This window comes from Nicotiana tabacum, chromosome 14 (genome assembly GCF_000715075.1).
Source record: "Nicotiana tabacum cultivar K326 chromosome 14, ASM71507v2, whole genome shotgun sequence".
NCBI classification, from domain to species: Eukaryota; Viridiplantae; Streptophyta; class Magnoliopsida; order Solanales; family Solanaceae; genus Nicotiana; species Nicotiana tabacum.
In genome coordinates, this window is record NC_134093.1 from 1,582,854 (window position 1) to 1,589,619 (window position 6,766).

The window sequence follows — 6,766 nt, forward strand, 5'->3', positions numbered from 1 at the left end:
GTCGTGACAACTATGCAAAAATAAGATAATGAGTATTACTGTGTGGTTACATAAATATATCAACAAAAAAAATAATATTTTGCCATGCCTTATAAAAAGTTATTAAAGGCAATATTAAAGCAAGAAATGAAGTTGCTTACGATGATTTTGACCATGACAATTATTATGATATGATTTTCTCTGTGAAGGAGATATTCATTATATGGATGGCGTAACAAAATATCTAGTAGTACAAAAGTCGTTGAGATCTCTGAAAGAACTAATTTGTTACTACCCGGATGAATAAAATTATTCATGACACTGATATTGTAGTAAGTCTCAAAAGAAACATTATGAGTTTCAAATGTATTAGCCAAAGTGATTGGCATATTGAGACTATAAATGAAAGGAAGATTGAATATCTTTATATTACTATAATCATACCAGGTAAATATTAAAGGTTACCTGACTTTTCTTCTATTTGTACTACACAAGTGTATGTATGATGATGCAATCGCATGTCACAAGTAAACTAGAGCTTTACTGAAAATAAATATTAGTTGGCATGACCGGTTGGCCATCTGGTTCAATTATGATGTGAAAAATTAATTGAGAATTGCATTGGCATATATTAAAGAAATAGAAGATTCTTCAAGAATTCTCTTTTGTTGCTTATTCTCATGATATACCAGTTAAGGTTGGGATTGAATCCCTTGATTTTTGGAGCAGATAAAAGGCGATAAATATATGGGCCCAGTCACCTGCCATGTGGACCATTTATTATTATATAATTTTAATAGCTGCATCTATTTTATGGTCACATGTGCATTTGTTCAACTTTCAGTTTGACTTTTGCAAGGTTACTTGCGCAAATTATTAGAGCAAAGTTTCAGAATATAAATTATGATGATTTATCTTGATAATATTGGTTTAAATAGAAGTTGGTTTAGTAGAAATTATATGCCTCCAATTATAGCTAATCCATTGGTTATGAGAGCAAATCTGCCAAAACAAAATTTGGTATGAGATGTATTATTTAATGTACAACAACACTTGTACGCACCTAGCCAAGTTATTAAAAGTTCTCCCTATTATAATCGGTTCAAGGTCAGGAACCAACTAATTTCCATCTAGAAATATGAATGTGCTATATAATTTAATTATGCCACCACAATGCACAAAGATGGGTTCCCAAAGAAGGTTGAGAAATGTGTTGGTAAGCCCAACATTAGGAGGAGAAAAAAGGGCAACTGAAAAATTGATACGTAGAATGAATTATTATGAATACATATAGATCATCGTACTAGAAAATATGAACTTGAATTTCAAGTGATAATTCATTTGTAAATTATTGCCAGACGCATTTGCTGACCCAAAGCTAAATGTTATATTTCAATTGTTAATGCTCCAAATAGAATAACGTCCATGATGGACAGATTTTATGGCACACATAAAGCGTAATCGACTAATCGATTCCAAAGATAAAACTCCTTGAAGAAGGAGAGGAGCAAATGTTCAAGATGGTCATAATAAGGAGGCAAGTGCTCTAGAAGAGCACCACAACATAACACTTCATAAGACCTCATGGGAGATGCTTAGGTACCTGAAAATAATGAGATAAAAAGATCTCAATGAGTTATGTCTTTATTAGGTAATAATGGAATCGATATAAAATGATTGTTAACGATGTTATTAATATAATATAGCACTCAATATTATTAATATTGACGAGGATCTTGAGCTCAAATCTGTCATGGAATGTAGACAGATAAATGATTGGCCAAAATAAACAAAAATACGCAATTAAGATTGATTTCACCTGAAAAATGTGAAGTTAGACGGATAGTCCAAACACCTGAAAGTATAAAGCCAGTGGAGGTATAAATATATTTTTGTGCGAAAAAATTCAAGTCGATAGACATAATAAAGACTTCTTGTATCACAAGAATATTTGTAAATATCCTGGCATTGATTATATAGAGACATGTTCTCCTATGGTGGATGTAGTCATTTCAGATTTTAATCTGGCAATACATGAAAAACTTGATGTGCGAATAATGGAAATCATTGTAGGATTTAAATTGTTCTGAAGCATATTAAGGTTTCCAAGAAATTTATTAAATAAATCTTCAAAAATCCTTATACGGATTGAAGCAATTAGGGCGCATGTGGTATAATCTCCTAAGTGAGTACATGTTGAAAGAAGGGTACAAGAATGTTTCAATTTGTCCTTGTATCTTTATAAAAAGATCTGGATCTGAATTTTTTATAATCGCCATATATGTTGATGATTTAAATATCATTGGAACTCCTAGGGAGCTTCATAAAGGAGTAGACTGTTTAAGAAAGAATTTGAAATGAAAGATTTTGGAAAGACATAATTTTGTCTTGGCCTACAAATTGAGTATATGATAGATGGAATTTTTGTCCATCAATCAGCATACACTGAAAAGCTTTTAAAGTGATTCTATATGGATAAAACACATCCATTGAGTACCCCGATGGTTGTAAGATCACTCGATATAAATAAAGATCCATTCCGACCTCATGAAAATAATGAAGAGTTTCTTGGTCGTGAAATACCTTATCTTAGTGCAATTGGTGCACTGATGTATCTTGCTAACACTACAAGGCCTGCCACGACCCAAAATTTAACTAGCCGTGATGGCACCTAACCTCACCCGCTAGGTACAATAATCCGATTCAATTAATATTTAAGTGACTCTAATACATTCCCCAAGGACTGGTAGTACAAATCATGAGCTTCAAAGATTAAAATTTATAAAGTTGGTATGAAATAAATACATCATCTGTTCGAAATTTACATGAACAGATTAAAAAATCTAAAGCTACCATGAGCAAGAGGTAGCTATGACCGAAACACGGGTACATCTTCAAATCCAGCTCCCGTCGATCACAACAATGCCAACATCCAAAATTTGCACGCAAGGTGCAGAAGTGTAGTATGAGTATAACCGACCCCATGTACTCAATAAGTAACAAATCTAACCTTAGGTTGAAAGTAGTAATGGGCTTGTACCAAGGTCAGAGTCCAACTCTAATAACCAACAACAGTTCATAACAATATAATTTAAAGCAGCACAAGTAATAACTCAATAATAAAATGCTCAGCTCATATAAAATTTCAGAAATTTACTATTTGCTTTTCAATATAACAGAAAAACTCAAATTGTTTGCCGAAAATTCACCGAAAATATGAGTAAGTCTGAAATCTGTGATTTTTCTCAAAAACTTTAATAACCTATAAGAATTTCCATTATCATATGTCATGAGAAAAATACATCTCTATGCCTACATGTCAATGAGTATGTGAAGTCATGAATGACGCAATATCATACAACATGAGAAAAATGCATCTCTATGCCTGTATCTCAAGTGTGCATGTCAATGCGATGCAACTCAGTAATAAAATCATATGCATACTCTCAGAGTATCATTTTACTCAGTCCATCACTTAGTCCTCACAATCACTCAATCCTCCCAAACGCTCAGCACTCATACTCAGTAGGCACCTGCGCTCACTGGGGTGTGTACAGACTCTGGAGGGGCTCCTTCAGCCCATGCGCTATAAACTGCACGGACAACTCACGTACTACACAGACAACTCACGTGCTACAATATAAATATCTAGATCCGTACGGATAACTCACGTGCTGCACGGACAACTCACGTGCCATAGTATAAATATCTGGATCCGCATGGACAACTCACGTGTTGCACGAACAACTCACGTGCCATAGTATAAATATCTTACAATCAGGCCCTCGACCTCACTCAGTCATCAATCTCCCCGGTCTCTCGGGCTCTCAATGTCATGAAACTAGCCCAAAATGATGATATGATATATCAATAAATAACAACATAGACTGAGATATGATATGCAATTAATGTATATGACGGAGTACGAAATTACAATTTAAACATATAATTCGACAGCAGGAATGACCTCAGTGGGTCCCAATAATACCAGCATTTGTCTAATCATGATCTCTAACAAGAGTCACAACTCAGCTTCTCTAACACATACAAATACATGAAAACATACAAGTTAATTGACTATACAACTCTACGGAATCAACCGAGTCTCAATTTTTACGGTGCACGCCTATACGCCCGTCACCTAGAATGTGTGTCACTTCCAAATAATTCACATAACACGTATAATCAAGGTTCATACTCTCAGCTCCAAGTTTAGAAGAGTTACTTACCTCGAATAAGACGAATCCAATGTCGAGCAAGCTAAACAATACTCCAGAAATTCTATTCTGTGCGTATCAACCTCCGAATGCCTTCATATCTCCTATGTTCCAAGCCAAACGATTCGACACTAGTCAAACAACATGCAAATTATTCAAAATATATTCCAATGCTTGCAATTTAACAATTTATAAAAAATTCTAATTCCGCTCGAAAAATCGACAGTAGGGCCCACGTCTCCAAACTCGACGAAACTCACAAAATCCGACAAACCATTCAATTGCGAGTCCAACCAAACCAAAATAACTCAAATTCGACCACAACTACAACTTTAAATCCTCAATTAAAGTCTATGAAATTTTCTACCATTTTCAACCCAATTTCAAACATAGGAGCATATCTCGAGGTTCTACGTCTCAAATCATAAATCTACAAGTGAAAGACTTTCTTTTAAATATCAAAATCCAGCTCGTTGTTCAATTAGAAATCTCATATTTGAATACCCATGTCAAAAGAATAATAATTATGTCATAAAATAGTTTAATACCTTGAATGAAAATTAACTACAATTGTAGTTTGCGATTGTTGGGCACTGTTGCTTCGTCTGAAAACCGCGAATTGGAGGACATTTAGCTTGCCTTAAATCCCGAGAAAACAAGGTTGAAAAGCTTTGTAACCGATCCAATGGTCTTTGGAATAGCACTGTCAGAAGCTCCCTTTAACTTTTCCCATAATTATCATATTCTCCTTTAATACTTATAAAGCATCCCTAATTGGGATTACTATTACTGCCAGCAAAAAGGGTGGGCTTGACCCTTTTATCTTCCTAAATTATTGTCCAAAGTTACCAAAGTCCAAATACGGAACTACATATGGCCCAATAATCCCTACTTACTTTCTTAACTCTCTTCTTTGTCCCATGCTACGTAAATGTAAATATTAACAAAATGACTACAAATATACGTATAGGTAAACTATAAAAAATAAAGAAAATATAATTAATGAGGTAATTCAAAAGTTCATAAAAAAAATAGATCGGGTCGTTACAAGGCCTGACATAACTTTTTCTTTTTATGTCATAGCAAGATATAGCTCTGATCCTACAATGAGACATTGGAATAGAATCAAACACATATTACGGTATATAAAAGGGACTATCGATATGGGCTTATTTTATGGCAATTATTTCAATTCCGATCTTGTTGGTTATGCCGGTGCTGGGTATTTATCTAACCCACACAAGGCTCGATCTCAAACAGACTATGTGTTTACATGTGGAGGCACTGCCATATCTTGGCGACCGACTAAGCAATCAATCGTGGCTACTTCATCTAATCATGCTGAGATAATTGCTATTCATGAAGCAAGTCGAGAATGTGTATGGTTGAGGTCTATAATACATCTTATTCGAGACAAATGTGGTTTGAAGTGTGACAAACTACCCACAAATTTATATGAAGACAATACATCATGCATAGCCCCCAATTAAAGGGAGGATTCATAAAAGGAGATAGAACAAAGCGCATGTCACCAAAATTATTTTTCACACATGATCTTCAAAAGAATGGTGATATCAATGTGCAACAGATCCGTTCAAGTGATAAATATGATTTATTTGTTCACCAAATCTCTACCGACATAAACCTTCAAGAAACTAGTGTACAAGATTGGGATGCGAAAGCTCAAGGATGTGAATTGATACTCTCATTAGGGGGAGTTAATACGCGTTGTACTCTTTTTCACTTACAAGTTTTTGTCTCACTGGATTTTTCTTGCAAGGTTTTTAATGAGGCAACCGAAAGACGTATTTCTAAATATGTGCACTCTTTTTCCTTCACTAGGATTTTTTTTCCCATAAGGTTTTTTTTTCTAATAAGGCTTTAATGAGGCACATTATATATGGACATCCAATGTGGAGTGTTATAATAAAAATTAAATTATGGTGGATATCTACTCTTCTCCATTATCTCCATAACTCACACTACTCTAATACTTATGAAATTATTATTGTAACTCCATAACTTCCTCCATGATCTTTCTCTCAAATGCTTAATGACATGTTAAATGACATATTTTACAATAGTGATTCTTCACTTTTCATGCCTATATAAGGACCTTATAATAGATAGGAAAAGACACACTATTGAAGAAGAAAATCTCTTCCTTCTCTCTATCTCTATTTCTTATTCATGTTTTACTAAATTGCTTTTATTTCATAATACCATTAAAATATTCTGTGGCCGGTGAATTTTTTCTTTTTTTTAAAAAAAATTTATCGGTGTAAAATACATTGATTCAATTAGTTCGGATTCTCATAGTAAATACTCCCTCCATATTTCGTATGCGGGTAAGCTCTGCGTACAGACTACCTTCGCCAGATCCAACCTATTGGGAATATACTAGGCCTGTTATTGTTGTTGTTGTTGTTGCAACATGATTTTTCGTGTGTAATTGACATGCCAATTGTAGAATATTTTTACAGACTCCGATTGGCCTGAATTTTCGTAGGTCCATAGAAAATGACCTATTGACCAACACTCATTGCTTTCTCCTGACTTTCGGGTTCATT

General features: G+C 34.3%; 1 long non-coding RNA gene across 1 annotated transcript; it reads right to left on the bottom strand.

The window, feature by feature from the left end:
- Window positions 1-1,255: 1,255 nt before the first annotated feature.
- Window positions 1,256-4,927, bottom strand: LOC142169114 (uncharacterized). Its single transcript, XR_012698861.1, has 4 exons — window positions 4,745-4,927; window positions 4,209-4,327; window positions 1,799-1,834; window positions 1,256-1,582 (listed from the first exon to the last, which is right to left on the bottom strand). It is a non-coding gene; the product is annotated as an uncharacterized LOC142169114 (long non-coding RNA).
- Between the last annotated feature and the right edge of the window lie 1,839 nt (window positions 4,928-6,766).